Raw genomic sequence first — 17,098 nt, forward strand, 5'->3', positions numbered from 1 at the left:
TTTGTGGGATTTTTTTTTTTTTTTTTTTTTTTTTGCTATCGAGTTGTGTAAGTTCTTTATATATTTTGTATATTAACCTCTTGTCAGATATATAGTTCACAAATATTTTCTCTCAATCCACAGGCTGCTTTTTACTGTGCTTTGTCTTTTGCTGTGCAGAAGCTCTTTAGTTTAATGAAGTCCCACTTGTTAATTTTTGCATTTTTGTCTTTGCTTTTGGTTTTTGCATTCTTTTTCATATCTCTTTGCTTTTTAACATTTCATATTTTGTATTTTTTAAATTATACATACTCTTTTCCTCATTGATTTATAAATTATTAGTCTTGTTTTTATTTCAGTTTCCATTACTTTTAATATAAAATAGTCATATATATATGTATTTACAAAAGGATAAAGAATAGTTGATCATTTAATATCAATTTTTCATATTATACTGCTTTGTGCCAATTTTCCCTTTTTATTATAAGAATGTGGGATTTCACAGAAGTTGCTCTTCCTTTTTGACTCACATTTGGTCTCTGTCAGAAATTATTCTGATATTTATATGTCTCATAAATTATCGGCAAGTAAGGCAGAGATTCTATGTTTATAGGTTTTATTTTCCATAATCCTTTTTCCCCCAATGATGTGTCTTCCTCATTCATAATGTTTTGGTTTTCATTTAGTCCTATCAAGCACTATATTTCTTCAAGTAACACTTTCAGGAAAGGAACAAGGATGGTAAATTTTCTGAATTCCTGGATATCTATGGATGACTTTTTTTCTCTTTGGCATAAAAACATAACTTGCACATGGCATTTTTTCCTTCAGAAATCATAGAAAATTTCCTTTTAGGTCAATATTTACTATTGCATAAATTCTATTGTTGATAATTTTTATTTTCATTAGAGATCGTTGGGCAATAATTAATTGTGTGTGTGTGTGTATGTATGTGTGTGTACTCCTACATAAGTGCTTGGAGAAAAACTATTTGAACTTTTCAAAATGTTACCATGTGTTGGCCGGGCGCGGTGGCTCAAGCCTGTTATCCCAGCACTTTGGGAGGCCGAGGCGGGTGGATCACGAGGTCAGGAGATCGAGACCATCCTGGTTAACACGGTGAAACCACGTCTCTACTAAAAACACAAAACATTAGCCAGGGGTGGTGGCGGGCGCCTGTAGTCCCAGCTACTTAGGAGGCTGAGGCAGGAGAATGGCGTGAACCCGGGAGGCGGAGCTTGCAGTGAGCCGAGATTGCGCCACTGCACTCCAGCCTGTGCCACACAGTTAGACTCCACCTCAAAAAAAGAAAAAGTTACCATGTGTTGGTTTATTTTCTTTCATTTGCCTGAATTTCAGTAATTTCTGTTAACAAACATATTCTATATTCTATTCTCAGAAATGAATGTTCAGTATTATGTTTTAAATGTTTCTATCTTTTTTACCTACTTTTTCATTATGTACACATAATGACCCAGACTGGTTAGCTAAAGCACAGAGGATTTCATACCTTTTCAAGACTGATTATATTATAATGCCCTTCTCCATTCTATGAGAAAATGAATATATTCAGTTAATATTTTATAGATAGATACATAGATAGGAAAAGTAAAACTCAGAGATTCAATAATTTGTGGCAAGCAATGTCACATAGTATGTGGAAGGGGGGAAATACTGAGGTTGTAACTCTTTAAACATGGGGCCATTTTTGTCTAAGAGTTCTAATTTTTCTAATTTCTAATAAAAAATTTTCTAAAGAGAATCTCTTCAGAAAATTTGAGAGGAAAACTCTAATTTCAACTCTGATACATCTCAGGAGGGACACTTTGGAGAATGGCAGGTGTCAGGGAATAGGTCTCACACACCGCTCGCAAGGAAAAGCATCATTTGTAAATTCCTCTGCGTGCAGCTTTGAAACTTGGCTCCTAAGTCAAACTTATGCTTTTTCAGTAAGGCGTCATTGCACTAGCTAAGGAGTCATTGCACCAGCAAAGCAGTCATCAGGTTATGCAAACTCCTGTGGGTACAAAAAAGAGATCTTTAAGCTGCTTATTACTTTATTATTGCTGAAAGAAAAAAAAAAAGCAACCTATAAAGAGAAAAGGGGGTGGGAGAATTAAGGATCTAATAACAGTGAAAGCTTGCTGCCCAGGTTGTGTCTCTTGCTGTGTTTGAATGATTTTTCTTTGTCAACAGCCTTGCACTGGGCTATTTTTAGTATCTCTTTAATAATTGAGCTGTAGCAATTGTGCTCAGCAGCTGGAACAGGCAGGGAAAATAGCAGCTCAAAGAAATAGTGCAGCAGGGTCATAATTTAAGTCAAGCTGCATTATGGAGCATACCTTTCTCAAAGGTAGAATGTCGAGGTTAAAAAAAAGAACTGAGGAAAGTGGAAGGAAAGAAAGACAAAAAGAAGTGATGGATGCTGAATTTTTTTTTGTATGTTTTTAAAACAAGCCTGAAAAGATGTCTCCTTGGGCAGGTTCTTTTGATGGCAAAAAAAGTGCAGATGGAGGCCCCTACTATTTTATGTGGCAAACAGGACAGAGAAACTTGGATTGCCAGCAGAATTGACGCTTACCTTATTCCAAGGGCGGATTCCTGCACACCACAAACCTCACAACCTTGTAAGTGGCATGACAATAAAAAGTTGAAAGAGTGTACTTTGGCCACTGAAAAGGAAACTGACCATGATAAAGAAAGGAAAATCTTACATTCCACAGCATTTCCCTGTCCACTTTTGGATGACATAGTTGGGTTTCGCATAGTCCAATTCTCAGATGCATCATCAAATGCCTGACTTAGGTCATTAATCCCGTGGGAGTGGTATACATCTCACGTTGCTGAAATACTTGGCTTTGTGTTGTGGACTCTCTCCTAGTCTCAGCCTGCTTAGCTCACAGTGACATAGAGGCTTGCCAAATGAAGACTCACAAGTGTCCATATATTAGACCAGTGGAGACATTCAACTTTGGTAATTAGATAAAATAAAAATAACAAATAAATAAGATCAACAATTAATTAAATGATCAGATCAACTAGACTGCTGCCAAATTGTTCATGTCTTCGGACCAGGCATAGATGGCTAACGGTTGATGAGGTCATGAATGTTACTCCTTGGCACTTCAAACTTTTCCCCACTTACATTTTCCCTCCTTGGTTTGCTCTTCTATAAGCTTCTGCGTGCTTCACTACCTCCGTTTGTTGTCCTTGCTCGCTTCCCTTCTTTACTGTGTTTTCCTCTGCCCTTTTCCTTCCCCTCTGCTTTCTGCCTGGGGTTTTAGACTGGAGCCCTAACCAATAGGAGGAAGTTTTTAGGCTGAGTTGGGTTGATGTGACATTTCATCCGGTAGAGGTCAATATGACAAAGGGAATTTCCACAAATACCCAGGCATATACACACCCTATTAGCACAATATAGGAATGGTGAATGGCTACCCATGATTGCTTACAGGACCAAGAAACAGTTTTCCCACAAGTCTGTGTCCTTTAATGATCAAAACGGCCATTTACTTCAAAACTAGTTTTGGGGAATTTTTACATGGAAAGTCAGTATAATTTTTTTTTTAATTGCACACATTTCTTAAACATCAGGGTAAATGTTAATTCATGCTTTATTTTAAACTTACAAAAAATAAGAAGGAAGTGGAGGGAAGGACTGGTTAAAATGTCAGTCCTGACATTGTTTTAAATACCTAATATATGCTTTTAGATCTTTAGGTGACCAAAAAAGGAGAGTTTTCAGGTGTGTGACAAACAAAAACCAAAAGAATGTAGTTGGATCAGTGTGTGAAACCTGATCTCTATCAGAATTCCCTTTTTTATATGAACTCATTCTGTAAGCATTGGTTTGTAATGGAGGAACAATTGGATTGGACTGCTTGGATGAAAACGTTTTCAGGAGATTCAGCGAGGATGAGGGGATATTTGTAAGGCTGTCTTTGGATTTAGTCTTTATTTATTTATTTATGCCTCTGAGTTGTTCAACACACAAGGCATGCAGGTGCTGACTTCTTCTGGCAGGCAAGGAGAGATATCCATATATCATTACACTTGCAGGCATTTAGGAGAATACCAATTTTCAACCTCACAGACTTTCCTGAAAGTCCAGTACAGCAGCCAGTTAGATCCATAAAATTGAAAATGAGATCCGATGGGTTCCAAGGGATTAGAACATCAGAGTGGAAACCTGTCCTCTATGAATTGCCTACCTCTGGCCACAGAATTTAGTCGCATTCTGTATTACTTTCCCAGGGCTTCTGTAACAAACTACCACAAACTTCATAGCTTCAAACAACATAAATTTATTTGCTCACAGTTTCAGAGGCCAGAAGTTCAAAATCAGCATCGCTTGACCTAAATCAAGGTGTCTACAGGGCCAGACTCCCTCTGGAATGCTAGAAGGGACTCTGTTTCTCGTCTGTGTTTAAACTCTAATCTCTCCTGGCATTTCATGATTTGTAGCACTTCACTCCCATCTCTTCCTCCAAGGTCACATTTCTGCTTCCTTTTCTGTCTGTCAAATCTCCCCCTGCTTCTCTCTTATAAGAACACTAATCACTGACCTTGGGGCTCACTCAGATAATGCAGGATAATGTCCCACACTCGAGATCCTTAATTTAGTTACATCTCCGAAGATTATTTTTGCAAATAAGGTAATTTTCACAGCTTCCAGGGATTAGGATATGAATGTATTGTTTAGGAAGGCACTATTCAGCCACTGTACCCTCTTAGTCCAATAAAATGCCCCAGATCCATTCAGACACCATTGGTACCCTAGATAAGACATTGTACTTTGCTGTTGTTTTTCTTACATAATGGTAATAATAAAAAGAATAGCTAACATTTATCGAGGGACTGGTTTTATGTCCTCTTGTCAGAGAGTTCTGTATTAAACTAAAACTTATGAAATTGCTAATACCTGTCAGGTTTTGGCCCACAGAAACAGCAAGCAATTTCATTTTATTTAGTCACTTATGTTCACTCATTTAGAATTCCTATTTATAAGAAACTGACTATTATTATTCCCAGTTTACAGATAAAGAAACTGAGGTACAGAAACTTTAGGAGACTTACCCAAGGTCATATAGGAAATGTTAGTAACATCAGTATTGACCCCAAATGGCCAAAGTCCTACACTCCTACTTTAACCTTCCTCCAACTAGGCTTTTCTTCGCTCACTAAAGGAGCTCAGCCTTCAGTAGCTATTGTTATACATGAGACGTTTCTGTGGCTCATGCAGGATTATTAACTTTGGTTCTTGTTAGTGATCAGATCATTTTGTATCCTTTGTCTAATCTGCATGCAAAGTACAGAAAATGAAAGAAGATGGAATGTATGAAGGAGGTGAAAAAGAAAACGGCAAAAAAAAAACCAAAACAAAAACAAGGTAGACAAAAAGTCAATTAAAAACAGAAGAAAATACAAGGAGATATACATATTTTGAATGGTGCTCCAATTCCAAAAACTCTTCTAATGATTTACTTTACTAGTTGCATAACTGAAAAAATCCTTGTAAGGCTTTAATTGCTGTCCCAAATTTATAGCTGGGAATTTATGTTAGTCATGAAGTGATTTAGTTACTAGACACCAGATATCCAAAGTATAAAAGTGAGAAGAAAAAGGAGGAAGAAAAAGAGAAGGAGGGAAACATGGTTATTAGTTTATTATTTTTCAAATCATGAAGAAACAGACAAAATACTCAACAATCTATAAGTCTGCACTGGATCTCTGAAAGCTAACACCAGCATGCAGTTTCTTAATTCAGAGATTAAGAAGTAAGGGAGAAAAAATGATAATCATACAGTCCATGGGTAAGAAAGGGCAGATGGTGAAAGAAGACATATACATGTATACACATACATACACACAAACATGTATATATGCATATGTGTATGCACATACATGCATTTGTATATGCGTGCACGTGTGTGTATACACGCACATACATATACACACATTAAGATTTTCATAAAGTGTGCATCATGGCTCACATTGTAATCCCAGCATTTTGGGAGGCCGAGGTGGGTGGATCACAAGGTCAGGAGTTCGAGACCAGCCTGGCCAGCACAGTGAAATGCTGTCTCTACTAAAAATACAAAAATCAGCTAGGTGTGGTAGTGGGTGCCTGTAATCCCAGCTACTCGGGAGGCTGAGGCAGGAGAATCTCTTGAACCTGGGAGGCAGAGGTTGCAGTGAGCCGAGATGGCGCCACTGCACTCCAGCTTGGGCGACAGAGCTCGACTCCATCTCAAAAAAAAATTTCATAAATTCTGTTAATTAAATAGGAAACAAAAAGTAAAAGAACAGGCTCAGGAAGAAATGTCTATTCCACACCAAACTATGTTTCACTAATCTTTAATGAAAATAGTAAATAAGGCCACAATAAGAAATATGACATTTTTTTCATCTGATTTTTTTAGTGTCATGTTTTATACAGTAGCAAGAACTGGAGATCGAGGTTGTCTGGTCCCCTGGAAATAAGTCTCTTTAAAAAGAACATCTACAAATATAGAGAGTAGACTGTTCTTTGGGAAAGGAATGGGATGCCCTCAAATGTCATCTATTTTCAATGTCAACTTTTGGAAAAATTGTGTCTCTGCCTTACATTAAGGTACAGTGATTTCTTTCCTAAATACCATCTGTTCAAGTAGGATACCTGCTGAAGGAAATTGTTACTTCAGTTCTTTGACATGTGCTTTGCTTTTGTTCTCATGGGAACTGAATTACTCTTTATTCTTCATTGCAAGCAGCGAAATGTTAACTATGGTAACTGTCTTTTAAACTGATTATAGTTTTGTTAAATAATGACATATTTCCTACAAATTAAGAAGCAAGGTATATTCATTATAAAGAATTTACAAAGCTGGACAATTAAAAGAAAAAATGAAATTAATCCCAACACCCACATATGACCACTATTAATATTTTCTATATTGTTTTCAAGTCTTTATATGTAGGTACACATATTATATAATGTAGTAATGCTGTGTTTAGAGTATCAGTTCCATCTTTTTTACTTTACATCAACCTTTTCTGAGCTTACTCTTCACAATGTGATTTAAAGAATAATATGGTTCCTTATTAATGTGCATATTAGGGTTCTCCAGAGAAGCAGAACCAATAGCGTGTGTTTATAGATATAGATATAGCTTTATACTATGGGATTGCCTCATTTAATTATGGAGCCTGCTAAGTTCAAAATCTGTGGAGCCGGCCAGTGGTTTGGGGGACCCAGGCAGAGCCAGTGTTCCAGTTTGAAGTCCCTTAAGCAAAAAGAGCCCTTGTTATGTATGAAGTCTGAAGACAGCCAGTTGGGGAATCCTCTCTTAATCCAGGGAGGATCAGCTATTAAATTGTATTCCAGCCTTCAACTGATTGGATGAGGCCCACTCACGTTATAAAGCTCAATCTGCTCTCTTCAGATCCACCAATTTTAATGTTAATCTCCACCAAAAACACTCTCACAGAAATCCCAGGAATAATGTTTGACCAACTATCTTGACATCCCACGGCCCAGTCAAGCTGAAACATAAAATCAATTATCAGTTATAAGAATGTATATTCTTTGTTTTATTAAATCAAATTAGATGAGTGACTAGGTAATTTTTAAATACATGGAAATGTACAGTAAATCACTCCCCTTCTCCCATTATATACACTGGTATTTTATCGCACAACTCTTCCTTCTAAGAAAGGGCAGAGCTTTTTAAAGAACAGCAACCACATCCTGCTCCACCTGCTACCATCAGCTGGAGTTGATGTGTCATTGGAAATGTATTCCATATTTTTTATTCCATTGTTTCTGATCTCCTCACATGAAATCGTCTGTTTCTACCTCCCATTTTTCTATTACCCTGAGGTGATATAGTACATGGACCTTCACAGTACCCAGCATGCCCCAATAGGTCCTTCTTATTTTCTCCTGCTTTAATTGTAGGAGCTAAATTCTATCAATATTCAATGCCTGCCTGACCATCTTTACGGTATCTCTTAAGCCTATTTTTTCTTTGATTCTTGCTTTTAATGAATAAAACACAAATAAAAAGTAAGGACAAGGTGTGGAAATGGGAGGCACTATTGAGGTAAAAAAAAAAATAAACAATGCTCAGACATCTCAAAAAATAGCACATGTGCAGGAAAGGTATAGCTGGGCATGTTATTTTTCATTATTAAATTTACAATTATTTGGTCAAGGCAAAATAGTGGGAGATATGCCAATTTTCTTTCGAACTCCTGCAACACCACCCACCCACCTCCAAAACTACTTTTTATGAAGAAAAGTCTAGTTATTCATCAGGTTTATTCCAGATATGTCTGCAGCTGTGTTTTTATTTTTAATCCGGCTAAACTGGCCTATTTATTAGAATACATTCTCTCTTAATTCTGGAATTAGGTTTTCTATCAGTGTTGGTAATGCTGTTATCTGTATTCATATTTTCATATATATAAAATTTGAGAAAAAATGTTTCAGAACCTGCAAATCAGATACAATTTTAACCAATAACATGTTTTAAATATGAATTCACATCACTGTCATCTTGAGCTGTTACATGCACATTACAATCCACAAAGGCTAGTGACCTAACAAATTGAAGTGACCTGATAGACTTAAAGTTATTTCGTAATGCTCTATTGTAGATTTTACATTTGCAGCAGTAACTAATTGCACCTAATATGAAATCTAATTAAGACTTCATTATACCATCTGTGTTCTTTCGTTAAAAGACATGTACTATTAAACATGTATTGAAAAGGAGGTATTGAAAGAGTTACTTGAAATTCATTTCCTTCCATTCTCAAAGACTGGATAGTGGCAGAGTGTGATACTCTATTGTTGTATGCAGTCTTTAATAGCTCCTCAGAGTCATAGCTAATGTTCCTATTAGTTACAGAGTAGAGATTGCACCACCAAATTAAACGTCGCAATTTCAGCAATAGAGGAGGGACAGAAATATACATATACACATTTTTGAGAAAAAGGAAAACAGCTTCGGCAATGCACACACACAACAATTTTCTGTGGATAAAGTCTTTTCTTCTCTTACTTCATTTAATGCAAATAATAAATATTTTGTTTGTTGTGCTGGAAAGTTTTAAGATTTCCTCTGCCTACAAATGGACCAACCTTTGAATAATTGTTATTCTTGGTGTTACATGATGCAAAAGTTAGCAGGTAAAAAGGAAGGAAGTCAAGAAACACGTTATTGGAGTGAAATCCACACACCTGCAAAAAAAAAAAAAAAAAAAAAAAAAAAACTGACTACCATGATTAAACCCACACTAGCATGTCCTACATGTAGCTTGTTTCTCCTCTAATAGTCACATTATATTTACAAAGAAATTACTGTTTTTGAGGGTTTGTCAAGATGCTAAAATCATTTGCAGAGGACATTCTCACAGTCTCCTAGTCTTTTTAAAATGCTAAAAATATAATTGGCATCCCCCCGCCATGTAGGTCTTAGACAAAAAATGCCCTAAGTGGCCTCCAGTTTATTTATATACCAGCAGCTGCAGTCATGTCATCAAGATGCAATAAAACCATCTCTCAGTTTTGCATGCACCTGTTAAAGGGAAATCTGAAACAAACGATCAGGGTCTGTGGGGTCCTAAGTGACAGTGGGACACTGAAATAATGGATCTCTGGCAATAGTTATATATTTTCAGGGAAGGTGAGCTGGTGATCTAGGCATCAGTGGTAAAGGGTTTCCTCCCTTTGTCCTGTGTTAAACTGGTCCCTTATTCATACATGGGTAATCATCAGTGTTCTGGTGTAAAACACAGGAAAATTATGATGGAACAAAGCCTATTTTCCCTTGTTTTTTAAAGCTTTGTACCCTGTTGCAGAAGACTCAAAAGCACATAACGGGCTTTTGACAAGTATCAGTGACTAATGGAGCAGCAGGAACTTTAGACTCTGATTCAGGACAATTACAACCCACACTTGTGAAAGGTGGTTGTCCCAGTAGAGTATCCAACAGACTCATTTATGATTGTGGTATTCATAATAACCATATCTAATAAAGCAAACGTATCTAGGGTTTAGTGACCCTAGAGGACACTTAGGTTCCCAGATTTGCTCAAAGTTACAGAGTACAAAGCTGATGCAGGATTAGCATCCAGTTGTTAGAGCAACTCTGAAACACCTGGTCTTTCACACATCCCTGAGTTTAAATTCTGACTTTATCATTAGTTTTTTGTCTAAAACTCAGTCTCCTTGTCTGCACATGGTTTGCTATGAGAATCAAATGCTGTAACTTATATTTGACAACAATGAAGCAACAGCAACAAGAACAATTTGAAGGATGTCTAGAATTATATCTAGTATGTAGCAAGTTACCTGCACAGGCTCGTTCCCACTACCTCTATGAGTGAGCACACATATACACATAAAGGAAGTTTAAAGGAACCTGTAAGATTCCAGGTCTCCTCTGAAGCAGGTATCTCAGCTCAGAGACACCCACCGCAGTGAAGGTTAGGCTCTGGGTCTGGGAGCACTCAGTCTGCCCTTTGATAAAGGTCCTCAATGTGAGGTGCTCCCACCTTCCTGACCACCTCCTCTTCCCTCCCCTTGGGAAGCTGAAATGGAGCCTGAGAGTGAGGAGCATTAGTGGTCATTTGAAGCCATTCTCATGAGAACAAACGAGAAGTATTTGATTCTGCAGTGAGAATTCCACGCTTTCCCAGTTTATTTTTATTTTCAAATGAAGAGAGTTTGATAAATCTTTTGGCAACATGTGACTTTCAGACTTGAAGAACACTCTAAAAAGAATATCCCACAGTAGACCCCTTAGGTCCAAACACACATTAAGATGCTGAATCTCCTTCATCCTTGCAAAGTAAATTCTGTGGCTAAAATGACTGAGTTCTCTTTATCAACTGTCAGCAATTAAACCACACTTCATTGAAAAGCTAAGCTCCAAGCAGGACCTGAGAAATCTTAGCATTTTAAGCATATTTAGAAACTCCTTATTTCCATTGCTTTTACATAAAATACAAAATTATGATAGCATTGATGATGTATAAATGTATTGGGTTCTTGCTTTTGGCAAGTACCATACTATTATAAGACTTGACAAACAATAACATTCTGTGATAGGTAATATTAGTACTCCCATTTTATAAGAAAAATTTTTTAAAAAAGTGTATAGCGGTCACTCATGGCAGCCACTTATATTGCATTTACTATATGCTATCATTGTACTATTTATCATTGCCTCTACCTATCTATGCATATGTCATATATGTGTATATAGTATCTATGTATTCCTCACAACAACTCTATAAGAAAAGAATTTTTTTTTATCTTCACATGAGAAAATGGAGGTAAGTAGATAATAAGTCACTTGCTCAGACTCACACAGCAGTAAGTGGTGCAGAACAGACTTGGGCCCAGAAGTCCAGTTCGGAGTTCATATTCTTAATCACTGTGCTATAGTGACTATTAAGTGTTCAGAAAATATTTTTTTGAAAGAAGGATAAATGTAGGGGCAGCCTCAGTGGTTCATGCCTGTAATTCCAGTACTTTGGGAGGCCAAGGCAGGATGATCACTTGAGGCTAGGAGTTCAAGACCTGTCTGTGCAACAGCAAGACCCCCTCTACAAAACAAAAAAAAAAAAGTAAAAAAAAATAATAATTAGCTGGGTGTTGTGGCTCATGCTTGTCCTCCTTGCTACTCCAGAGCCTAAGGCAAGAGGATTGCTTGAGCCCAGGAGTATGAGGCTGCAGTGAGCCATGATAGCACCACTGCCCTCCAGCCTGGGCAAAAGAGCAAGACCTCTCAAAACAAAATACAAAACAAAACAAAAAAACGAAGAAATGAATGGATGAATGCACTTTCCCATGGTGATGATGACGTAGCAAATAAAGAATGGAGCGGAAACTCCTGCTCTGAACCACTATGCAATTATGCTTCTCACTTTGTTCTAAAATGATTTCAGTTGGCATGGATTTTCCCTTAAAAAACAAAATACTCAGTTTTCTGCATTCACCAGTGATATGGTGAGACATTAGTGGCGAGGTGATCATAGAGCCTCCTAAAGAGTGCAAAAGTATTTTACCTGGTGTTCCTTTCAGTAATTGGATAAAATATTCTAAATATATTATGGAAAAGTTAATTTAGAAATCAGAAATTAGCTAACAAACTCTCCTATGAACAGAAGGAAGAAACCCACTTGGTTTAACATGACCAATTTTAATATTTTAAGTTATCATAAAGGACAAGAGAGGCTGATAGAAACACAATCTATAGGGATTGCCTGTGATGGGAGATCCAGTGCAGTATGGAACAGCTACGCTTTTATTATTCATACTTTTGAATTTGCAGGTAATGCGCAGTTCCTTAAAATTGGGAAATCTTTGAAAATTTTAATGCTTTTTTAAAAACATAGGCTTTATTTTTAGAGCAGTTTTAAGGTCACAGAAAATTGAATAGGAAGTACATAGCTTTTCCATATATTCCCTGCCCGTACACATGAATAGCCTCTTCCATGATCAACATCCCCCCATCAGTGGTACATCTATTATAATACAACTGGTGAGCCAACGTTGACACATCATCACCCAAAGTTAATTCTTTATATTAGGTTTCTTTTTTGTGTTGTACATTTTATGGCTCTGTAAAACAACATGTATCCACCTTACAGTATCACACAGAATATTTTCACTGCCTTAAATGTCCTCTGTGTTGCACCTGTTCATTGATCCCTTAAGCCAACCCTTGACATTCACTGATCCTTTTACTGTCTCCACAGTTTTACTTTTTCCAAAATGTCACATATTAATAGTTGGAATAATACAGTATGTAGCCTTTTCAGACTGGCTTCTTTAGTAATATGAATCTAAGTTTCATCCATGACTTTTATTTCTTGATAGATCGTTACATTATTTCAGTGAATAACATTTCATTTCATGTACCAGATTTTACATATTTATTCACTTACTGAAAGACACTTGGTTGCTTCTAAGTTTGACATTGTGAATAAGGTTGCAATGAACATCTATGTGCATGTTTTTTTGTGGAGATGTGTTTTCAGTTCCTTCAGACAAATACCAGAAAGTGTGATTGTTTTATCATATGGCAAGAGAATGTCAAGTTTTGAAAGAAATAGCTAATCTGTTTTCCAAGGTGGCTATACCAATTTGCATTTCCACCAGCAGTGAATGGGAGCTCTTGTTGCTCCATATCTTTGTCAGCATTTGGTGTTTGTGTTCTGGATTTAGCCCCCTCTAATAGGTGTACAGTGGATCTCATTTTTGTTTCGCTTTGCATTTCCATAATGTCATACAATGTGGAGCATCTTTTTATATGCTTGGTTGCCATCTGTATATATTATTTGGTGAGGTATTTGTTAAGGCATTTGACTCATTTTTAATAGTATTTTGTTTCTTATTCAGTTTTAAGCGTTCTTTGTATTAGGTTGGTGCAAAAGTAATTGTAGTTTTTGCCACTACTTTTGCAAAAACCTAACATATTTTGGACAACAGTCTTTTATTAAACATGTCCTTTGCAATTTTTTTTCTAACTGTGGTTTGTCTTCACTTCTTGTTCTCTTTGTACCATCATTCACATATCAGAAAAATTTAATTTTAATGAAGTTCAGCTTATCAATTCTTTTTTTATGGCTCACATCATTGGTGATGTATCTTAAAAAGTATAGCCAATCCTATGTCATGTAGATTTATCATATGTTGTCTTTTAGAAGTTTTACAGTTTTGTGTTTTGAACAAACTGCTATAAGGTTAATTGAGAATAAGAAAAATAGGCCAGGTGTAGTGGCTCACACCTGTAATCCCAGCACTTTGGCAGTCTGAAGCAGGCAGATCACCTGAGGTCAGGAGTTCGAGGCCAGCTTGGCCAACATGGTGAAACCCTGTTTCTAATAAGAATACAAAAAAAGGCCTGGCGTGGTGGCTCAAGCCTGTAATCCCAGCACTTTGGGAGGCCAAGACGGGCGGATCACGAGGTCAGGAGATCGAGACCATCCTGGCTAACAGGGCGAAACCCCGTCTCTACTAAAAAAAATACAAAAAACTGGCCGGGCGTGCTGGTAGGCGCCTGTAGTCCCAGCTACTCGGGAGGCTGAGGCAAGAGAATGGCATGAACCCGGGAGGTGGAGCTTGCAGTGAGCTGAGATCTGGCCGCTGCACTTCAGCCTGGGCAACAGAGCGAGACTCCGTCTCAAAAAAAAAAAAAAAAAAAAAAAAAAAAAACACAAAAAACTATCCAGGCATGGTGGCACATACCTGTAATCCTAGCTGCTCAGGGGACTGAGGCAGGAGAACCGCTTGAACCCGGGAAGCCGAGGTTGCAGTGAGCTGAGATCACATCACTGCACTCCAGCCTGGGTGGCAGAGTGAGATTTCATGTTAAAAAACAACAAAAGGAAGAGAGAAAAATAAAAGTTTTTAAAATTTTATTTTCACTTATTTGTTCTCCAATACTGTTTCCGTATGTAGACCCGAGTTTCTGCCCAATATCATTTTCCTTTTCTCTAATAAACTTCTAATCTTTCTTTCGAGACTAATTTACCAGCAACAAATTCTCCAAATTTTTATGTCTGGGAAAGTCTTTATTTCTTCTTCACTTTTGAAAGATAATTTCACAGAATACAAATTTTTAGGTTGGTAATTTTTTTTCTCTCAACACTGTAAATATTTTATTTTACTCTCTTCTTGTTTGCATAGTTTAATCAGATTAAACTATTTTTTTGCTTATTTTTGCTCCTCTAAGTGTAAGGCATTTTATCTTATGGCTTCTTTTAGGATTTTCTCTCTTTCTTTGATTTTCTGTAGCTCAAAAATGACGTACAAGTGTAGGTTTGTGGCATTTATTTTACTTGGTGATTTCTGAGCTTCTTGGATCAATGGTTTGGCATCTGGCATTATTTGGAAAAATTCTAATTTCTTATTGTTTCAAATATTTCTTGGTTCCTTTCTCTTTCTCTTTTTCTTCTGGTATTCCCATTATAGATATGTCATACCTTTCATAGTTGTCTCACAGTCCTTGGATATTGTTTTTGTTTTGTGTTGTTGTTGTTTGTCTGTTTGTCTTTTTACTCTTTGCTTTTCAGTTTTGGAGGTTTCTATTGAGTTATCCTAAAGCTCAGAGATTCTTTCCTAAGATAGGTTCAATCTGCTAATGATAATCTATGCCCATCAAAGACATTCTTTATTTCTGTTACAATGTTTCTGATATCCAGGATTTTTTGTCTGCTTTTTTGCTTAGAATTTCTCTCTCTCTCCTTACATTGTTCATGTGTTCATTCCTGCTGTCTACTTTATCTAATAGAGCTTTAGCATATTAATCATAGTTGTTTTAGTACCCAATTTGATATTTGTAACTTGCTTACCATATCTGAGTCTGGTTTTAGTGCTTGTTCTTTCTTTCAAACTAAGTGTTTTGCTTGTGGTATGTCTTGTAATTTTTTTCTTCATAGCCAGACATGATGTATTGGGTAAAAGGAACTGCCATAAATAAGTCTTTAGTATATGACAGTAAGGTGTGGAGGAGGGAAAGTGTTCTATATTCCTGTGATCAGGCCTTCATCTTTTAGTAAGCCTGTACACTGGATTGTGAATTTCACAAGTGATTCTCAATATCCTCCCTGCCCTAATGGGACAAGATGACTAGAGTGGGCTGGAGCTCAGTATTTTCCTTACTCCCCATAGAAGGCTAGAGCAGCTGAAGTGAGATATTTCCCTTTCTCCAGGTAAATTAAGCTCCGAGAAAACCCCAGTAGGTTAGATTCTGCTTAAATAGTTTCTCCTGAGGACAGATTTTGTTAAGAAGAATAGAATGTTCTGGTGTATTTCAAGATGGTTATTTTCCCCTCCTGCCAGAAGCAAGATGAGACATTTCTTTAATAATCACTGTGAGGATCTAGTAGAGCTCCTGGAGCTAAAACTCACAGAAACTCAGAAAACTGGGTTCCCCTGGAGTTTTTAAAGCTAAGTTGTCTACACTAATCCTCAAGCAATTGAGTTGTCTACACTAAGCCTCAAGCAATTGTCAAGTACAGCGCAGGTTTTCCTACTCCAGCACTGTCTCCTACAGAAGTTTCTGCTCATGGGTTTCTACTTCAGAAAATTGTGATTCTCTGTATTTACCATTGTATTTCTCCAATTCAGTGGGGAGCAGTTTGCCCTGGGTGGGACCTTACTTCTCATATAGCTCTAGGAAGAATTGCTGATTTTTTAGTTTTTTCATGTTTACTTGTTGTAGAATGGAGTGGCGACTACCAAGAATCTACCAGAACCAGAAACTGAATGCCCTTTCCCCCTCTAGATCCTCAATATCTCCTAGATACTGGAGGAGTAGATGATTCTGGTCAAGTGAATTCAGGTTTTAAAATCTAAATTTAAATTTATACAGATATGCTCAGCTGGCTCCTTTTTAAACATAATTACTGTTTGTATGATTATCAGTTAGAAAATAGAGAAACGTAATAAGATGAAATTTAAAAACCAGTATTTAATTAATATATGGATGTATGTTCTAACCAGTGTTAATTACTTCTTTATGTCTATATTTTATGAAGTAAAGATCATACCTTCATATTGATTTATGTATAGTCATAATTTATAATGTAATATATTTTTCAAAACAATTTCAATGAAAGCAGAATATTTTATCAGGTAGGTAACCATACTATATTGACTTAATCCCCAATTAAACATTTAGGTTTCCTGTTATAAACAATACTATAGGGAGCATTTCTGAGCACTATCTGCATCTGTGAAAGGATCTTCACATTAACTGTTTCTCAATAATTTAATGAGGGATTGATATCTTAAGAAGAAAGCTTATGAACACTATTTTTGCAAAGTATATCAAAATAGAAAAAAACTGGAGTGCTACGTGCTGTTTATGTCATAAGCAAAGGCATCAGTCAGTTCTAAATTCAATACATGGTTATCAAATAATAGTAGTCTAAATTTTATCTTTACTGCAGCAGTTGGAAAAAAATTCTTATTACTTAGATTATTCTAGTTTCAGTTTAATGCATTGAAATGATAATTTCATGAAAATGTTTATATATATTATTAACGAACCCATGTAAAAAATAGGAGATAGCATATTCTTTTCAAAAAAATTTCCAAGTAATCACCATATGCAAT

Source organism: Piliocolobus tephrosceles, chromosome 2 (assembly GCF_002776525.5).
Source record: "Piliocolobus tephrosceles isolate RC106 chromosome 2, ASM277652v3, whole genome shotgun sequence".
Taxonomy (NCBI): domain Eukaryota; kingdom Metazoa; phylum Chordata; class Mammalia; order Primates; family Cercopithecidae; genus Piliocolobus; species Piliocolobus tephrosceles.